Consider the following 22,558-nt stretch of genomic DNA (forward strand, 5'->3'; position numbering starts at 1 on the left):
GCCTTAAAAATCAAAATAAATAAATAAATAAATGAAATAAAATTTTTTAAAAATCCAGATTACTTAATGTATTGTTGGTATGGAAGGCGATGGTTAGCTTTTTCTTCTAATGTTAGACTAACTACAAGTAATGTCCTTGGTGAACATCAAAGTCAGTTTTACTCAGTGGACTCACAATGCCTTCAATTTTATGAGTTTTCTTGCTATCCAACTTGTTATTTTGTACAGTATATTTAAGGATAATGTTTTTCCCACTCATTCTTCCTTGGAAACATTAAACCTATCTATTACCAATGACTCCTACCAGTTTAAACAGAATTTTGAAACTAGAACTTTTTCTAGGGCATGAAGAAGCTAGTAATCTCCACATAGAAGGCAATTTATAGCTCATTCAAGTGACTTCTGCATGAGCTACATTTTGAAAAGGAAAAAATGGTACCCACAACCCTGTGCACAGCCTTTAGCAGCCAGGGCTTTTCCTTTCCCAATGAGCTGCAGACAGAACTTTTTGTTGAAGTTTCACTTTGGAAAGAATGTTTTAGTATACTGTTCTACCTTCTACTCTTAGATTGTATCAATGTAAAATACAAATGTATGCTAATAAGAAAAATGCATATTTTAGGATGAATATATGCATTTGAATATAACCTCAAAATATTTATATTTGTGTGGATGCAAGAGCTGTTGAATTTACTCTTCCAGAGCCATTACTGATTAAAAAATAATTTTAAAAATTTGTCCAAATAACCTTCCACACACACACACACATTTATCTATATGAAATTTTATTTTTCAAAATTGCATGTGCTTTAAAAAAAGAATATGAATATAAAGTATTTGCTAGGCTTTGGAAGAACTAAATTCTGCTTTAGTTGCTTATAGAATCGTTGTTTTCTTCTTGTTTCTAAGAATGGAACTGCAGGGAAAATCCTCAGGCACTTAAGGGTTCAAAAATGTTCTTATTGCTATGAAGTTAAAGCTCAAATTAGATTTTTTTTTATGACCAATGAGTTAGCAATGTCAGACTATGTATATATCACTACATATGAATATTATGTTATTTTGTTATTTACACTAATTATATATACTTGTTTCATATATATTAATTCATTCAATCATTTGGGATCTCTGTTCCTATAAGAAGCAAATGTCTCTAAATGATTTCAGTATAACAATCATCTCACCATGTCCTTAGTTTATCAATTACATACTCTTTACAAGACTAGGTACCTTTGATATTAATATTCTTTCCTCCTCCTTCACTCCAAATAATCATTTCTGTCCACAAGGAGCTTCTTTACACTCTACTCTGTGAATGCAACATGTCCACAGTTAATTAAATGATTACAAACATATACAGTCATTTAAAGAGGAAGTGAGTATTAACTACAAGTTGGACAAGGAAAGGCAGAGACACTTAAACTGAGCCTTAAAGGAATTCCAAAATGCAGAGATAAGGAGGAAAAATTCTCAAAGGTAGTTTGTGTAAAGACCCAGGGCATGATTTGAAATTTTTTGTATAACAAATGCTAGCAAGACAGTTTGAATGAAACAAAGAGTGCCTGAAGACAAATAATATTAAATAAGACCATAAAGGTGGCTAATAGTCATATTATGGAGAATTCTAATGTCTGCATTAAAGGTTTTGTATTTTATCTTGCAGGGAATACAAGAGTCTCCCTGAACATATTTGAGAGAGGAAGTGATTTAGTTAAAATTAAAAAAAATATATCACTTTCATCACTATGTGCAGAATATAATGGAGAGGAGAGGAGAGGTTGGGAGATCAATTAGTAGATCTATGTAATAATTCAAGTGGGAATTGACGAACTCCTGAAATTATGAGAATATAGAGAATGGAATGAATGTACTAAGTAAAATGGATAAGATCTGGCAACTGAAAAGTTTTTGGGGAAGGAGTGAGAGGGGGTGTCAAGAATTGTCCCAAAGTTTTATACATAGATAATGGGAGTGATAGTGATGTCATAAACAGAAACATGAAAATTTGGAGAAAAAAATGTGAGTTTTATTCCAGATATCAGATTTAAGATGTCCTTAGACATCCAAACAGAGATGCCAGGTAGATTGTACAGTGGGCTGGGATTCAGAAAGATCTGAGTTCAAATTTAGCCTTACACATTACACTGACTCTGTGACTCTTGCCAAGTCACTTCTGCTCCCTCCAGTCTCCTGAACTGGTGATAATAATACCTCACTCTCAAATTTGTTATGGGTATCAAATGAGATAACAGTTGAAAAATGTCCCTGGAACAAAGTAAGTGTTATATAACTGCTAGCTATGATGCTGATGCTGATGTCCCTAAGTAAATGAGTAATACAGAACTGAAACTTATATTTAGAAGTATTTGGATTTACAACATTGGGAGATAATGAGAGTATTCAAAGAGAAGAAAAGAGGACTAGGTATAAAATTACAGAACATATACATACTTAGTGAATTGGAGACAGAGGATGATCCAGCAAAGGAAATTGAAAAGGAATGGTTAGTCAAGTAGAAAGAGAAGAAAAAGAGGTGGTATTTTTCCCCCTAGTCCTTAATTTCCCCTGAGATTATCTCAAATTTATCCTGTATATATCTTGTTTGTACATAGTAATTTACACAGCCTATAAATTCCATGAGAGCAGGAACATTTTTCTCTCCATTTCTTTGTATTGCCAGCCTTTAGCACAATGCTTGACACATAGTAGGCACTTAGTAAATGCTTTTGGTCCTCACTACTGTCACAAAAATAAACAAAAGAAGAGAGATCATCTAGAAGAAACAGTGTTTAATAGTGTTAGAAACTACAAAATGAATGAGCAAAATGTGATCTGAGAAAAGATGATTTTATTTCTCAGGAAGGGATTATTGTTAGCATTGGAGAGAACAGATTCTATGAATGGTATTCTCAGAAGCCAGATTACAAGGGATTGAGAAGATAGTAGATGGTGTACAAATGGAGCAAAGCAATGTAGAAATCTCATGCTTGGAATATGGCTATAAACAGAAAAGAGAAAAATGGCCTATGATAAAGAGAGACTGAAAATGTGAGGTAAAAAAAAAAAGGAATGATTGAAGGGTGAAGCTCTTTTGAAGGATCCCCAAAGGGATGAGATTAATGACATGGGCACTGTACCCCAGAAAACCAGGCGAATTGTCATCTGGGAAACCCCCTTGCTTTGCATCCTCCTGACTCTGAACCTGGAAACACCCAATGACCCAGATAGTCTTAAAATGACTATCTACCCTTGAACATCCAGGGGACTTAAGATGGACCGAGAGATGAATCTTCATGCCTCCAGGCAGAACCCAGTCAGATGACCACCTCACCCCACCGAAATGCCTGAGGGCTTACTACTCTAGGTCACTTCCAACCAAGGCATAGGTTCTGTGGTAAAAAGGTATAAAAACCTCAGAACTGATGATCCTGGGGGGGTGGGGGGGGGACAGCCTTTCCTTTCATGCTGTCCTCCCAAGGAACTACTCCCCATCTTGCTGTTCTACCTTGCTATCCTCCTGGCCACTCTCAACATTACTTTCTAAATTAATAAATCTCTTTTTGTTTTTAAGCTAAATTTTGGAGTCATTGCATGCTTGCAAAAGGTATCCTTCCCGAACCCCAAGGGTATCCTCCATGCTGATAACAATTAAGAGTATAAGGATGATCTAGAAAAGGGAAAGGTCACCTCATCAAGAAACTCAGGGGGAAAAAAAAGAGGAGAAAACAGGGGATGAAGAAGAGGGTTTTGAGTGGTGAAAAAAGAATTCATATGCTTCTTATACATCCAAACAAAAAAATCCAAACAGAATATTACCAAGGTTCCCTAGATAAATGTATGAAACAATTCCACATTGAATGTCAGCATGAAACACCTCAGGGCACATGAATTCTATGAACCATTTTCTAAACATACTGAATATAAAAATGACTACATAAACCAAAGCCAGGTAGAATATTCATACTCCATCTGTTGGATTTATTCTATAGCTGATTTGTTAAGTGTCCCTCAAATAAGCTGTCTCAGTAAGTGGTTAACAAAGTTAACATCTAACTGCAGAAAGTTGATTGTTTGGCATTTGGAATTTGAAGATAATAGTCCTTTCTCTTTTTCTTTTCTTTTTTACTTTCTCTTTTAAAACTAATGAAGTTAGCATGATTTGCTAAATAAACTATCTCAATATCTCAATCAGGAGCCCAGACATAATAAAACTTCCTAGAAAGACTCTTTAAAATGCCTTAAATAACTTCATTGTCCTATTGTAAAGGTAGTATAGTGAAACAACTTTGGATTTTTCTATCACAAGACTTTGATTTAAATCTTGGCGCTAATACTTATTATCAATGTGACCTTTGGCAAATCATTTCCTCTTTCTGCTACTCAATTTCTTTATCCATAAAGTGAAAGTATTGTACTAAATGATTTTGAAGTCCCTTCCAGCTCTATATCTTACAGACATATAATGTATACATATTTCCTATAACTCTTTCTCTCTTTCCCTTTCTTTATCTTCTCTCCATTTTATATCTTATAGATATATAATGTATACATATTCATATAACTATTTCTTTCCCTTTCTTTATCTTCTCTCCATCTATCTCTCTGCCCCTCTATGCATATATGTATGTACATATATATGTAAATTGGAGAAATTCCCAATATCTTCTACTAATGGAAATTCCTTTTATCTTTCTAGGAGTCCAAGTTTGATTTACAACTAGCTTCTCACCTACCAAGTTTCTGTATGCATTTGAGAGCACCAATATTGGAATCTATCAGGCCATCATGAGTCAAAACTTCATTTACATCTGTAAGTGTTGGTTTGGCTTAGCTTGTTACCTACAGTGGAGTCTAATAAAGCTCTACTACTTTTCAGCGCTCTCTTGACAATGGAGAATAGAAAGTTTTCTCCTTCATGGAATCAAGTCTTTTCTGAATGAATAGGACCTACATAGAGAGAGTCAATTCTATAAGGATGGATTGAACACTTATTTTCATGCCAGGGATGGGGTGATGTTAAAAAAGGAGTAAGGAAAAACTTAGATCAAAGAATCATATATTTAAAGCGGAAAGGCTTTAGGTCATCTTGTCCAACTCTTTCATTTTATAGATGAGGAAATTGAGCCTGAGAGAAGTTATTTAAGTTGCTCAAAGTCACATAAGTAGTAAACATTAGAGCATCGATTTTAATTCATGCCTTCTCACTCCCAAATCAGCAATCATTCAGCTTTGCCTCCTTGCCCTCAAGAAGTTTAAATTTTACTATATACTAAAAACAAATCTCAATATACACTAAAGTTAGGAAGACCTGTGCTGATTATGTTCAGATGGAGTTATTATATGCAAGTTATTTGTAAACTATGGACACTTGCATAGACATAAGGCATACATAGAACACTAATTTCATGACCAAATGGATACTGTGAATATCTAGACATGTTTTTGTTTAATTTATTAGAAAACTGATTGAGATTTTTTTGCACAAATTAATATTGCACTTTCTTTTTGTATTTTATGTCATCTGAACATTTCTTAATTCCTATGAGAAAAGTTAGTGAAACTTTGTTCTCCTTGAATATACACAGAACTTTCAGTCATTTTATGTATGTCTTTTTATTGGGTTTAAATTCAGAAACACTGAGTGTATCTTAAAAATGCCTGGTTACACATGAGTTTGCAAAACTGTAGTTATTGTTATAAAAGTGAACAAAAAGGAATATTGAAAGCAGCAAAGTGAGAACCCACTGATAGCCTTTGATTTTCAAATTGTCTAGACTATTGTCTTTGACAGCAAGGTATCTGGTGAAAAGTACAATTGTTTGATGCCTTTCTTATGATTCACATTCTTTTTCTCTATTCAAGTTCTTATTCCCCAAATGAGCCAATCTTTCAGCTTAAAATAGAAACCAAGTGGTTGAGTCATAATGACCCAGTCGTCAAGTAGAATTTATTCTTTGCTGCTGATAAGAATTTATATGCAACAAAATACTTTCCAGTTGTTTTTGCTTCTTTTCCTTCTGAGATTAGTATTATGGTACTTTTATTGCTCTAGAAACTAAAACACAGAGACATTAAAGGCCAAGATCCCATAGCAATTTAGTAACACAAAAATTCTTGGCTACACAATAATCTTTTTTTCAGATTCCCAATTTTTGATCAAGTATTTGTTTCATATTTTCTGCCTTCGCACAGTTATTTATTTTTAATTCCCAAACCAGATCTGGGATTTCATTATTTTTGGGAACTTCCAGTGAGGAAACTCCCCTTTCCAGTTCAAATTGGCAATTAATACTCATGGGGAGTTGCCTGGGTCACTTAGAGATTGACTTGTCCAGAGTGACACAACCAGCATGAAGTGGCACTTGAACTCAGGCCACCAGTTTCCTATACATCACGACATATGCTTTTCCTCATATGACAAAAACCACCCCTGGCTTCCTATAGCAAATTTTCATTTGCCAAGTGTTATACATATCCTATAGGAGTATCCTGCCATCTGTAGCAATGTGAGCAATAGTAGTTGTGTTTTCCTATTTTCCTAAAGTAGATGTTCAATGTTTATTAAATGAATGGATGACTTCACTTTTAAAGAAACTCACTGCTAATATAGGCCACTAATATAATAGCCAGTTGTGTATTACATGGAATCTTTGTCAGGCAAAATTCAAGAATGAATTATTAAACATCTGATAACCAAGGGGGGAAAAACTGGTTTCCTGGACTCAGTCTTTCTTGCAATGAAAAGACTGCTCTCCATGCAGTTCTGCCTCCACTCTTGTATTTCTACTTTTTCTGGCTTCTTTTATCACTGGAGCCCACAATTGCTCAGCATGTTTGACCTTTCACCAAGAAAGGAGGAAATGTTCACCAGAAGCAATTCCTCAATTCCAAATGCAGATTGAAACACAGCATTCTTCATTTCATTTTCTCTGTGAATTTTTCTCCAGTAAAAGCAATATATGTCTTGTTTCACAATACGATAAACAGAGAAATATGTTTTATTAGATTATATATATAACTTATACTACCTGCCTTCTTAGGGAGTGAGCAGAGGTGGGAAGGAGCAGGGAAAAGAACAAGAGATTTTTGAACATAGCTAATGTGAGAATTTATTTCTCTTTAAATGTACTTATTATAATTAAGCATATTTATCATAATTTATTATATATTTTTACAAATCATGTGCATTATATTTTTATTACATATCACATTGATATATGAAACTATAATGGTAACAAAAATGAATTTCTATTTAAGTGTGATACAGGAAGGCATACTAGGCACAGAATTGGACTTGGAATCAGGAAGACCAGAGTTTGAATCCCATCTCAGACATTAAGTAACTTAACCCTGAAGAAATTAATCAACTTCTGTGGGCTTTATTTACAGCATATTTAAAAGGAGAAGGTTGGATACTGTGACTTCTACAATTCATTCAAACTCTAAATCTATCATCCTATGATCCTTCCATGCTAAAAATTTCATTTACTTCTTCCTTGCTTGTGATTTCAGAGGAGTGAAACCAATTATACAACTAGACAAGATCATACTTTAGCCTATAAACCACTGATCCCTCTTTTATATTATTTAGTTACCATATTTTTTGGGACTTGCCTTTGAATATGGACAACTTAATTTAAAAAATGAAAGACTAACATGAAATTATGAAGAATGAGACAAGCAAAACCAAGAGAACATAAACATAGCAACAGAAGTGTTGTTTGGAGAATGACTTGTACATGTTCAACTCCAGAGAAAGAACTGATAAATCAAAACAAGCAAGACATAGTTTCATATATACTTTTTTTAAATAAAATGATGTCCTCTCTAATGGGAGAGGGGAGGAAGGGAAATTCTTGGGAAATTTACAAACAAAAAAATTAATTTTTTAAAAAGAAAATATCATACCCTACTAGAGGAGTAATAAGAAGGGAAGGCGAATAAGCAATTATTAAGTAAGTACTAGGCACTAGGAAATATGTTAAACACTTTGTAAACATATTTTTTGAGAACATAGAACAAATTATACATAGTTTGTTGAATATTCTGTGTTCTTCTTTTCACTAATGCCTAAAAATCATCATAGTCATGGCCTGACAGCTATGAATCCTTCCATCCTTCAGACTTGTACTCTTGCTAATCCCCCTGCTCTCAAAGAGGTGCTAGTCCACCCTGAACACCTCATCCATCCCAACCTTAACTGTGTTGGCTAGACTAGATTGAAGAAAACAGATAGGTCTCAAATCCATCAGTCAGTTAGACTTCTCTGAGGTGAATGGGCAGATGAAAACTTTTTTTTTCTTTCCAAAAGTCACCAAGACAGCTAAAACAGATATGTGGAGTACTTAGAATATAGTCAGACATCTCTGACACTCTGAGGTCGTCCACTGCATCCTGGACCATTGCTAGTCATCCTCACTTTTATCTTGCCCCTGAACTTCAATTAGTCTAGAAGAGAGAGACTGATAAGTTTGTGCAACTCTGCCAATCCAATTCACACACAAGTCAAGACATCCATCATCCAGTTTTTTACCCCAATATCATGATGTCATTGGTCATCTTCAAAAACAAAGGATGAGTACCATCCTTTTCTCTCCTCTCATTTTACCATTTTCTCTACTATATATAACTTTGCATTTCTGAAAATTGCCACTTCTCTTCCCTTTGAGAATGAAAAATGTGAATTTAGTATAATTTTTCCTGGCATTAAAAACTAGTTTAATTCTCACATGAAGTCTTCTTTAGATCTGGCAACATACTGAACAGAAGAGATAGCTCTTGTGTACTTAGAAAAAAATTAGGCATGACTACATGTCAGCATGAGTTCATCAAGAATAAGTCATGTCAGATGAACTTCAATTTCCTTTTTTTTGACAGGATTTCTAAACTAGATCAAGAGATTGTCAATGACATAATGTATCATTGGACTTTACCAAGATATTTGACAGTCCCTTATTCTATTCTTTTTGGACAAAAATGGAGTGATGTTGGCAGATTGGAGGTAAAAGTAAGTAAATTTGGAGCTTTCTAAAAATAAATTCAAAGAATGTTGACTTATTGATCAATGTCTCCCTTGCATAGTGGCTTCCTAAGGAAAACTATAGAACTCTTTTCTTTGCCATACTTGGTTCCTCTTTGGGCCAGATTATTTAATAATCTCTCATTGGTATCTATATATCTATCTATCTAAAGAGAGAGAGAAGAGAAGGAGGAGGAGGAGGGGAGGGGGGAAGAGAGAGAGAGAGAGAGAGAGAGAAAGAGAGAGAGAGAGAGAGAGAGAGAGAGAGAGAGAGAGAGAGAGAGAGAGAGAGAGAGAGAGAGAGAGAGAGAGAGAGAAGGATAAAAGGAAAATAAGGGAATGGAAACATCTCTATATAATAAATGGCTGGAGGAAATAGGCATATTTAGCCTAAAAGAGAAGAAACTAAAGGGGACAGGGCAGGTACAAGAGAGCTGCCTTTAATTCAAGTCAATAAAAACATGGATTGAGCACTTAATATATGGAAACACTTTACTCATAACTTTCACTACTATAGGAAGATAAAATATATCCAGAAATAATTATAACAAAGACTGGAAAAGTGATTAAGTTCTTAGGAGAGGTCAAAGAATTGCCTGAGGGATTTAAGAAGAGGGTGATTTCTTTTGTTTGAGAAAATCAGGAAATATTTTATGTTAGAGGTTACTCCTAATATGGGACTTGTGGGTGGAAGGATATTGCTAGAAAAAACTGGCAAGGGAAAGGGGCTTACTTGAGGAAGGGGGGAAAGGCAGAGACATGAGAGAGATTTCAAGACCATGAACAAACCAGCTTGAATCAGAGATAATGTATAAGAAGAGGATTACAAAGAAATAAATCGGTAAAAGTAGGTGAGAATGAGAATGTGAAGAGTTCTGAATGCCAGGCTCTGGACTTTTCATTTGATTTGAAAAGAGGAAGCTATTGAAGACTTTTAAACCAAATTATTAAGATCAGTGCATTAGAAAGTTGCTTTGGCAGATGTGTGAAGGACATCTTGTGAAGAGGGGTGTTTGAAGACAGAAAGAACAATTATAAGACAACATCAATAGACCAGGTAGGAAGGGATGAGGAACTCAACTAATATGGTGATTTTGGTAATGGAAAGGAAGAAATTATCTATCTATCTATCTATCTATCTATCTATCTATCTATCTATCTATCTATCTATCTCTATCTATCTATCTATCTATCTATCTATCTATCTATCTATCTATCTATCTATCTGTCTGTCTGTCTGTCTTTCTGTCTATCTATTGACTGTCTGTCTATCTATAATTATATATGTGTGTGTGTGTGTGTGTGTGTGTGTATATAGAGAGAGAGAGAGAAAGAGAGAGAGAGAGAGAGAGAGAGAGAGAGAGAGAGAGAGAGAGAGAGAGAGAGAGAGAGAGAGAGAGAGAGAGAGAGAGAGAGAGAGAGAGAGACTAGGACATTTAATTGGACAATTAATTGGATAAGGTAGTTAGGAAGAGTTAAAAAGGGACTACGAGATTTGTGACCTGGACAGTGAGACAGGCAATAAGCATTTACCCTTCTGCATGTCAGACACTCCAGTAAACACTAAGGTTTTGAAGAAAAACAAAACAAAACAAAAGGTCATTGACCTCAAGGAGTTCATATTCTAATAAAAGAGACAACATGCAAATAAGATTTATGTAGGATAAATTGGAGATCTTTCCAGAGGGTCAGCCTGGTATTAAATGAGGTTAGAAAAGGCTTCTTGAAGAAGGTAAGATTTTCATCAGGGATCTGAAAGAAGTCGAGGAAGTCAGGAGGCAGAGATGAGGGAAAAGGAAATTGAAGGCATAGGGTTCAGAAAGGAAAAATGCATGGATTGGGGAGATAGAGCACCCAGCTGGAGATACTGACTGGATTATATATAGGGAAGAGGTAGGAACAGGACATACAAAATCCACTTTCATACAAAATAGAAGTGAAATTGAGGTCATTGGAGTAAATGACATTGCTAAATACAAAGTGGGAAAAAAAGAAATAAGAACAAAAGTTTGGAGGATAACTATAATTAGGTCTCAGAAGAAAAAAAAAACAGGAACAAGAAAAAGAAGTGAAGATGAGCAATCAAAAGGGCAAGAGAACTAGGTAGTATCCAACATTATGGGCAACTGTCAAGGGAGAAGAGATAGTCAATATTATCAAATGCCACACAAAGGTCAAGGAGGATGAAAACTGGAAATAGATCATTGACTATTTGAATAGGAGTAATACAGAAGAGTCAGACACACTTAAATACAATTAATACACAGGTCAAATCATCACCATTCCTTGATGTCTTTGGTCCTCTTTGAAAAGGAAAGATGAATAAGGACAACAATATAGAAGAATTAGAATTCAATTCAATCTTAGATGTCAAAATGAGGACTAATGGATTGAAATCAGAAGCAATAGATTTTCAGTCAATATAAGAGGCAAATCCTTCTTCCTGAAACAGAACAGAACAAATCCCTCCAAAATCCACTTTTCTAACAGTAACACAAAAATGGAACAAACTGACTTCATAGGGAGTGAATTTTTCCATTGGTTAAAATTTTCAACTGGAGATTAGATGACATTTATCAGGAATATTGTAGAAGCGCTTTATGCTTTAGAACTATGTGTTAGACTACATGACCTCTGAGATCCCTTCCAATTCTAAACTTCTATGATTCTGTGATCCAAGTCTAGCATTAACTTTAAAACGAATGCAATAACCTTGGGACTCTATTGGATTGAATGAAGATTAGGGAGGGAGAGTGAGACAAAAGAAGATGAATGAATTATAGACTGTTGAGTATTTGAGTTAAAACAAATTGCTGATTAGAGAAATATAAGATAATCTCTGGTGAAGGGTTCATGCTTGAGAGGAGGCATGATCTTTCATAGCTAGAAATCAGGTTATTAGCACATTTTATTCATTTAACAATGTGGCAGTTTGCATAGAGTGCCAGAAGAGTTCAGAAAAACTTGAATTTGAATCCAGGCTCAGATACTTACTATATGACCCTGAGTAATTCACTATAGCTTTCTCAGTTCCAGTTACTTCATATGTAAAATGGAGATAATAATAGCAACCACCCAGGGCAGCTGGGTAGCTCATTGGATTGAGAGCCAGACCTAGAGTCCTGGGTTCAAATTTGACCTCAGACACTTCCCAGCTGTGTGACCCTGGACAAGTCACTTAACCCCCCATTGCCCAGCCCTTACCACTCTTCCACCTTTGAACCAATACACAGTATTGATTCCAAGATGGAAAGTAAGGGTTTTAAAAAAAATAATAGCAACTATCTCATATGGTTGTTATGAAGATTCAATTCAATAACAAAATATTTTGTAAACTTTAATAATAACTAGTTAGGATTTACTGAAGGTTTAAAATACTCAATAAGTGCTATTATTATCATTATTATTTATTAAGCACCTACTATGTATCATGATTTTTTTTAGTATTCAGGAAGAATGAAAAATCACACAAGGCTTTCTAATATCATATGCACATTGAACTGAACATAACTACATAGCAGAAATGAGGACAGTTCTCAGGACTCTGGCTCAGCAAGTTTGCATCAGTGGATATTATGGCCTTTTCCAATCAATTAATCAAATAGTCATTTAGCTCCATTCAACTGTTAACTAAAATATGAATGACTCCTTTGGGCCCATCTAGGAACAATTTTCCATGGATCATAGATTTAGTCAGAGGACCATAGATTAAGAATTGAAAGGAATCTTAGAAGTCATCAAATTCTGCTTTTTCATTTTATAAATAAGGGATTTAGGCTCAAAGTGACTTGCCCACAGTCATTCAGGCAGTAAGCAGCAGAGTTATGATTGATATCCAGGCCTTCTTGATTCCAGGTTCCTCACTTGTTCCATTTAGCAGAATTTCTAAGATCTTAAAAAAGTAAGTAAAATGTGGACCTAATCTCTGATTTCCAACTACCAGATTTTCCCAAATCACAATGAAGTCATAATAATGAGATAATTAGCATTTAGAATTCACATTCTTGTTCCCACCTACCATTACAAATTTATTTCTTTGTAAACTCCTTCATACATACTACATCTGAGCCAGGCTAGTTTGCTCAAGGTTTCTCAAGCTTAGACTATATCTTTCTCATCTTTATACATTAGCTTTTATTGCATAGTCTATTAATGTATTTCTTGGTCCCACTTATCTCAAATTTTTGTATCTTTATGTGATCTCCAGGAAGTAAGAAATGTCCAGAAATTATAGGGGGTCTTATTCCCCAAAAATATATAAGACAAAACACCATAAAGTTCACAATCATACATATTGCAAGCCAGACAGGTCAAACCACTACTACCACCTTGACTGCTATTAACTCTTACATCCCGATAGTGATAACTCAGGTCCCTGATCTGGAAAGCCTTGTGAAAATGGGTATTCCCAAGCAACAGGACCTTCTTCAAACTCAGCTCCAATAGCCATTATTAAAGGGAGCCATCATTATGGATAACAGACTAATTTTACTCACTTTCAGCAACAGATGCCAGCCAACTGAGATTAGTTTTTGAAGGGAGAAGTAGGAATAAATGCAGGAATCCCAAAGATCTACTTTTAGTCCAACTTTTATAGCCATCATGTCTAAGAATGTGATTTCTATGGAGAAATAGCCAATTATTTCCTATGAACTACCAACCACTTGTTACTCAGAGAACAAAAAAGCCAGCCTAGCTGAAGAAATAAGGATACCATAGAAAGGATATGAGTCAATGTGTACTAAGGGGACCAAACCACCATCATCTTGACCCCATTTCTCCTCAGTCCTTGAGGGATGCTGCCCAGGAGCTCAAACCTAGGAAGTTTTGGAATAGCAATGCTTCTAGCCAAGTGTCAAATGGTTCAACAAAAAAATTGGTATGATTTTATCAGTGGAAATGTTTTAAAGAAAAGACATTAACATATTGTTTCTTTTGTACCCTAAAGATCACTGGACTTTTTCATCTAACTTCCAGCTAAAACTTTTAATATGTTGTTTCTCCTATTAGAATGTAAGCTCCCCGAGAACAAATATTATTTTCATTTCTTATTTGTATCCCAGAATTTAGCATATTCCTTTGCAGTTATTAAGCACTTATGCCTTATTCATTCATGTATATTCACTTATATGTACATACATTTATATAATTTATATATATATAATTATATATAATCAAGGTTTCTCAAGCTTAGACTATATCTTTCTCATCTTTATACAGTGAACAGCTTAGCTTTTATTACATAGTTTATTAATGTATTTCTTGGTCTCACTTATCTCAAAATTTTGTATCTTTATGTGATCTCCAGGATATACATGTGCACATACACATATGTACATATATGTGTGTATATATAAATGTATTAGTAATGTGCTCCTAAACAAGTCTACTCAACAAAGATTTATTGAGCACTTACTATGTGGCAGTTACTGTGCTACCTCCTTGGAATACAAAGTAAGGTAAAAAATATAGCCCCTGCTCTCAAGAAGCTTACAGTCCAATGGAGGAGACAGTTATATAAACAACTATGTCAAATGAAATCCATATATGATAAATTGGAGATAATCACAGAGGAAAGACACTTAATATCTAACTAAGGGTCTCAATGTTTTCATCTTTAAAAAGAAATGACTATACTCAAAGTTCTTACTTCTGAGGGCTGTGATGGTGACCAAAGGCAATACTGTTTATAAGATATTTTGAAAGCCATGAAGTATTATATAAATGGCAGATTAATAAAATTTCCATTAAAATAATTTAAATGTGTATCATAATATCCTTGAGTGCACAGTTTTTTACTAGCTATATTTACTAACTTTATACCATTCTTTGAGCAGGGATTTAGGGACAAGACTAAGAGTCTCTGATGCTAATGATGAGATGGAATAGTCCAAAGGAAAGATCATTTGACTGATAGTTAAGAATCTGGAATTGTCTCTCCAAAGCTCTATCCTGGTCCCTTATATTACTATGATTGTCATATTTAATCCCCCTCTATCTTCCATGCCCTTCACCCTACCCTTCCACCCCCATTCCTTAGCTTCCTCATTTGTAAAATGGAGATCCCAATGGTTGTCATCTCCCCAGTTTCCAAGGGGAATGTTGGGAGAAGAAATTGGGTATTATATGACTTTTTCCACTGGAAGAAAGAGGTTACTTACATATTAGGGATAATCATTCCTTTTTATTGAATACTCAAAGTGATACAGCTGCCATATGACTTCTAGAACTAGTTTTGATCCCTACCTAAAGAGTTTGCTATTTAAACTATGAAAAATGGGGTTTTATCTTCATTGAAAGGTAGAGAATAAACTTCAATTTAGACTTCAGTATCATAATGCTGACACATTGCTTATGTTCAGACAATTCTTCTCAAGGTAAAAGGTCAGGGAATTAATCCATTGCATCACCCATTCACCTATGTGTGCCAGCTGGTTTTGGGAACTCTACAAGATGATGGAAAATTCTTAATATTCTTTGACAGTACAATATTTTTACTTAGGCTCTGACTATTCCAAAGTGACGCTTCTCTGATAGAATGGCCAGTCAATCTCACAGCATGATGGAAAACAGATGTCAGATTAGGATGCAAAGTAGTTTTCCAGATCCTTGGTCCCAGCATGCTGTACAACCCAGTCCCAGAGTTAACCAGCCAAGTGCTGACACATGTCTTACAGCAAAATATCACTCACAGCCACAGTTCAAAGGCCTCGCTACCCTCCAGGGCAATTAATACAGCATCACGTTCAATGGTGCTTGAACCAAATCCATTGAATTCTCCCGGGAGAAATAACGAAGCAATCTCTGAGCTCAGACAAGAGTAGCATGCACCAATGGCTAAAGTTTCAGTCCCTGAAAACACAGCTCTTTCTGAAAATGCCTGTAGGGCTGCAGACGAGAATCAACCTCTACTTATATTGCATAATCTACCAGTAGAACTGTCTATGGAAAGCAGTCTGAAAAACATAAAGCAATAGGGAAAATAAATATAGTTGCAATCATTGACTGTTCCAGGGTGCAATACAGATTTTTCTGAAATGTTTTATTGGCTGTATAACCAGGTGAAGTGTAGAAATTTAATACTTTTAAAAAATGGGAAGGAATCAATATCTGAGGGCAGCACCCAGATAGAAAGTAAAACTCTTTTTTCATTACTTGAAATAAGTATTGTTCAATGACATGCAGAGAAAACATGCTAAAGGACTCTGGTTATTAACATGAATTTAGCATTTCACTTTAGGATTTTTTTTGAGGGAAGGGAAGGAAGTGATAGAGAATTCAGGTTATTTAAGTGACATTGCTAGTGAAATTTGAAAATGAAAAATTCAAGTTAAATTTAATTTGTATTATAGATATAATTCAATTTCAAAGTTAGTATGAATGACTTTGAAAAGAAATGAAAATAAAATCAAAACTAATTTATGTATTTTGCAGCCACTAGAATGGAAGTCATAGGTGAAGATGTAATAATCTGTCATAGCTGAGGACTTGGAATTTTTTATTTCCATTCGGTTCAAATCAATTTGATTCAACAAGCATTTATTAAACATCTACTATTTCTTAGGTACTGGAAATACAAAAACAGAAATGAAAACAGTCTATGCCCCTAAGTAGCTTATGTTTTCTGCTATAAGGAGAAAACATGTATTTAAATAAATACAAATATGTTTATATGTTATCTATGATACATATATATGATCTATATTATTTATGTCAGATAGAAATAACTTATATATCACATATCACATGATAATTTATATGTAATGTGTTTATATATCAATATCATATATTTTATTTATATGTAATACCCTAACTTATAACCCTAAATTATAATTTAACATCAATATAGCTATATAATTTATATATTGTGATATGTTAAATAATTATATATGTATATATTATCTGTCTCCTTGACTTCTTCCATTTAAAGCCACTACATTGAACAAATACTTTCAGAATCTGACCTACACCTTAGTTTTAATTATTATGATCAGGATTCAAATTTTGCTTGATATTTATCAGTTTGTAACCATTGGGAAAGCATATTGGAAGAGTTGAGAAGAAACCCAGATGTCCTCTAGTCTGATCCTTCATTTTACCCATGAGGAAACTGAGGCTTAATGAGGTGAAAGGACTTGTCTAAGGCTCCCCAGATAGTAATATGTCAGAGATGGGATTTGAACTCCAGTCCCTAGGCTTCAGATCCAGTGATCTTACCACTACATTCCATTGTCTCCATTTAACATTTGATCTTCTGAGCCTCAGTCTCCTCGTCTTTAAAAATGGGAATAATACCTGCACTACCTTTAATTTAAGCCTGTGGGTTAAACTAGATGGCCATTTAGGTTTCTTCTCTTTCTTAAATTCTGTTATTCCTGGTAGGATCATTCATTAGCAACCTTAAATGCTACATAAATGTCAACTGCTATTATTATCATCATTAAGGAATTTGATGATACAGTAGATAGAGTGCTAGACTTGGAGGCAGGATGACTTGAATTCAATCCTGTCTTAGGAACTTATTAGCTTTATATTCCTGAACAAGTCACTCAACCTCTCTTCTTCAACTATCATATGAAGGGACTGGCTCAATGGCCTCCAGGGTCTCATCTAACTCTAAATCTATGATTCAGGCCACTCTTGAAGCAGGTGGCACCTATCAGAAATCAGATTGGAAGAGCTGGCTTTGCTATTCACCAGCTGGGTAAGTATGATTAAATTACAAAACTTCTTGGGTTCCCTTTCTTTAAAAAAAAGGAGGGTCATCATATCTGCTCTCTTTACCTCTTAGAGAACTTGGGAGTTTTATTCAACCCTAAAACTTCAAGAACCTTTCTACAGAAATGATTCAGACCTGATCTGGCTTGTTTTCCAGGTCTTCATTATGTCACATTACTGGCATGTCCAACCTTGGTCAAACTCAACATATTCAATATTAAGCTCCTCTTCTTTTCTCCTAAAGCTTCTCCTCTTTCTGATATCACTTTTCCTGTTATGAGCTCCATAGGTCACACAGTTTTCTAGACACAGCTCTCTTCAACACTCCCTCTTCTTCCCCTTTTATTGAGGCAGTGATTGATCCTTGTAGACTTTTACCTCTGTAACATTTCTCATATCTGTTCCCTCCTCCCTATTTCCTCTACCCTTTGCCTTTGTATACAGAGCCATTACTACTTTCCTTAAAGGTTTCCTGACCTCTCTGTCTTCCTTCCAATTCATCCTTAATACCAATGCCAGATTTATCTTCCTTATGAATAGATCTGCTCATTTCCTTTTGCTCATAAATCTACAGCAGCTCCCTATTTTTTTATAGTTGTTTCAAGTTCCTTTACTGACCTTTCATGGCTTTCCACAATCTGGAATCACCTGACCATTCCATCCTTATATTATATTCTGTATTCTTACTCAACTAGATTACTCTCTCCCTTAAATATACTTGATATTTTCCCATCTATGCCCCTTCTGTTGCCTATGCTGCAAATCCTCTCTCTCCCTTTGCCTATCCAATTCATAAATTATTCTTTAAAGCCAAATTCACATGCCAGGAAGTCTTTCTGGTATTTAGCAGGAAATGAGTCTCCCCTCTGAACTTCACATGAAACTTTATTTCTCTTCTCTCTAATGCTTTTATTATGGACTGTTGTATATTAAAATTACTTGAGCATCACAAGACAATAGGATCATAGAATCATATATATTAATCTAGAAGAGCATTTAGAGGCCATTGAGTTCAAAGTCTCATTTTACAGAAGAGAAAACCGAAGCATAATAGCTTAAGGGTCTTGTTCACAGTCAAATGGACAATAATATTCAAAGTAAGTCTTGAATCTAGGCTTTTCTGACTCTGAAAGCAATGCTATATCCACTATATCACTATGCTTCTGAGTCTCCAAATTCAAGGAGAACAGAGCATGTTTCTCAACTAAACATTTTATCATTCTCTGTACCTAACACAGTGCTTAGTCCACAAGTAGAAACTTAATAAAATTCATGTTGATCTGAAATAAAATAGCATTTGTAAATGTGTTTTATATACATATATAATATATATCGACTATATAAATATAGTTATCTATAACCATATAAATTATTATATTGAAGTGGTAAACTCTGAATAACACAAAGTCCTAAAAGTTATTACAGCTCTCCCCAATCCCTTCCCCATTCATTTATTTTCTTATTTATTCAACAAACATCTATTAACTCTCAAGTCTTTATAGACTTGAGCCACTTGATGCGGCCCCTCGAGTTTCTCCAGTAAAAGTCTCTCACAGTTAGAGATGAGAGAAGAGGAATCTATTTTAGCCATGGAATCATGAGCAAATTTGTTGGCTTACCAGTGAATAGGCCCATTAGAAGCTGAGAGTAGCAGAAAGTTAATCTTTGGGGTACTCCAGGCTTTAGTATTAGGTGAGGTTTTATGCAAGGATACAAAGGGTTAGTAGACAACCATGTTGACCAAACATTCATTGTAGGATCCCATACTTCTCTTCTCTGGACACAGTAGGTGGAACCAACTGATAAGTGCTTGGAATCTTTTGGGACAATAATCCAAAGTCAAATGAGCTATTGGTCCCCTCTTAACTGAGTCATTTTAGTGTCCAAGGAAGGGTTAGAACCTTTGAGCTTGTGGAGTGAGCAAGAGCCTGGCATTTTGTGTTCAGTTTCTAATTACTCCCCAGCACTACCCTCCTGCTTACCCCACCCCACTATCAAAAACAATAAAACAAAGAAAAAGTATTTCTACCTGATCAAGGCTCAAATAATTGTTTAGAAATAACAATGAGACCTTGAAATGCAGCCAGTAAGATAAACCCTTAACTTTCCTATTATTAATCAGGTAAAATGAAAAGAAAAGAAAAAAAAGAAAACTATCTGGCAAAAGCAGGAGGGGGAGTGAATGAGAATGTCTCCATTCTATCCTGAAGGTTAAAATGAATTAGGCAGAACATCTACATTCCAGGACCCTCCCAAGAGTCTGAGTGTGCAGATTTTCCTTCTGCTGGTGTGTCCAGATCTTCAAAATAACTTACCAACAGGTTATCTCACCCAGGGAACAGAGGGAGCAGGGGATTAAGTATTTTAACAGATTCCCTAAAATCCCAGAGGTTGGAAGGGACCTCAGAGGTTATCCAGACTAAGCTGTATGTAAAACCTCCATGGAAATTGTCTTTCTTTTGATTTCGAATAATTGAATCATCTAGTCAGGAAGCCTTTCCCGACCCTTCTTAATACCAATGCCTTATTTTTGTTATTTGCTATGTATTCTGTATAAAGATTTTTATTCATATTTGTTTGCTTGTTGTCTTCCCCAATTTATTGGGAGCTTCTTATGGGGAGACCATATCTTTTGCTTCTTTTTGTATCTGTAGCAGTTAATATAGTGCCTTAACAGGTAGCAAGCACCTAATAAATATTTAGACAGTTGTGGCACAGTGGGCAGGGTCCCTAAGCTGGAGTCAGGAAGAATTATCTATAGGAGTTTAAAGTTGGTCTTAGAGCCTTATAAGCTATGTGACTTTGAGCATGTCACTTTATCCTATTTGCCTCAGTTGTTTCATCTGTAAAATGAGCTGTGGAAAGAAATGGCAAAACATTCCAATATGCAGGAAAACCCAAAATGGAGTCACTAGGAGTCAGATAGAACTGAAAAACCATTACAAAATTATTGCCTATCATCTAACTATTCAACAGATTTTTATTGAATGCTTACTATGAGAAAGGCACTCAATAAACTTGGAGGACTAGTCCTCTGAAGCAAGTAAGTTGGGGAAAGATGTTGGAATTAAATAAAATTAGGCGGCTGTAGGTGAGAATTTGAGTTTGCTAACTGTGTAAGCATGGGCAGATGAGAAACCTTACAGCCTGTGAAATGAGCAAGAGTAGATAAAAATTCTAGACTTATATTCTAGAACTTAGTTTTAAATTTTATATATATATATATATACTTACTAGGTATGTATCCTGCTACAACATGGAATGCTTCATGAATTTGTGTAGATCCATCCTTTCATGACTTGCTATCTTTTCTGGATCATTACATTTTAGGATGTGAATCCTGAAACTTTCACCCAACTCTTGCAAGAAGTTATAGAATGAGCAGTGGTTACATCCAGCAAAATTGTTTCAGCAGATATACTAAGTCAGACAGAGGGTAAGCCACAGTTCTCAGGCCCATTTGTAAGGTAGGGAGATGTCTACCCCAAGCTTGTGAAGACTTCTCTGGCAGAATGGGTGGATAAGAACAATTGATTACAATGACCATGAAGGCAAGGTAGCTAAGTCAGGTGCTGTGCATGCTTAGAGTTTGATAAGATATCAAAGGCACCAAGGTCATTCATTGCTTCCTGGGCCATAACAAGTTGTCTTGACTTTTGTATTGCAACTGGATTCAGATGACTTTGGAAGGAAGAGTGAGGCTGATGAATTTGTACAACTCTGCCTCACTGAAATTCAATTCACTAGCAAGACATCACTTAATAATTTCATTAGTCCTCTTGAAAATGAATGATGAACAAGAATCACTCTCATGCTTGAAAAGTATCATCATTTAATAAAATAGAAGCTTTCCAGATATTTCTGAAGAAAAGACCAGACTTTTCAGAATACAAAATTTAATGGCCAAATACAAAATTCAATAAAAGCATAAAAAGGTAAATATGAGGAAAAAAGAAGAAAAAATAATGTCTGATTATATTCCTATATGGAAAGATGATATTTTTAACCCTGAAAAATTGTTATAATTTTCATAGTACTTAGAAGAAGTATACATAGACAAAGGGTAAGATAGTAAGCTATTTCGAATAATATGTAAAAAAAAACCCTAGAGATGAAAAAGAGGATTATTCTAAGAAATGGGAAGAAAGAAGTAAAATGGGGCAAATTATATCACATAAAAAGGTACAGGGGGATATATTATAGTGGAGGGGAGGATAAAGACTGGTGGTGGATAATACTTAAACATTACTTTCATTGAAATTGCCTCAGAGAGGGAAGAAAAGATCCTATCTTACCCTATAGAGAAGCAAAAATAGAATAATAAGGATGATGACAGGAAAGGGAGTAATTGTAAGGGAAGGGGAATGGGAAGAGTGATTAAAAGCAAAACACTGGTGGGGAGGAAAGAGTGAAAGGAGAAAGTGCAGGATTAAAAGAGGAAATCAAGATGGAGGGGATTCCACAGATGGTAATCATAACTGTGAGTGTAAATGGGATGAACTCACCTATAAAACAGAAGTGGATAGCAGAGTGAATAAAAAAAAAAAAACCAGAATCTTACTGCATGTTGTTTACAAGAAACACATTTGAGGCAGGTAGTTACACACAGAGTAAAGGTAAGAGGCAGAAGCAGAATTTATTGGGCTTATACTGAGATAAAAAGAGCAGGAGTAGCAATCATAATCTCAAAGATAAAGCAAAAATTAATCTAATTAAAAGAGAAAAGAAAGGGTAATTACATCTAGTTAAAAGGCAAGATAGACAATGAAGTATCAGTACCCAACATAAATATACACCAAATGGTATAGCATCCAGAGTTTT

This window comes from Monodelphis domestica, chromosome 8 (genome assembly GCF_027887165.1).
Source record: "Monodelphis domestica isolate mMonDom1 chromosome 8, mMonDom1.pri, whole genome shotgun sequence".
Taxonomy (NCBI): domain Eukaryota; kingdom Metazoa; phylum Chordata; class Mammalia; order Didelphimorphia; family Didelphidae; genus Monodelphis; species Monodelphis domestica.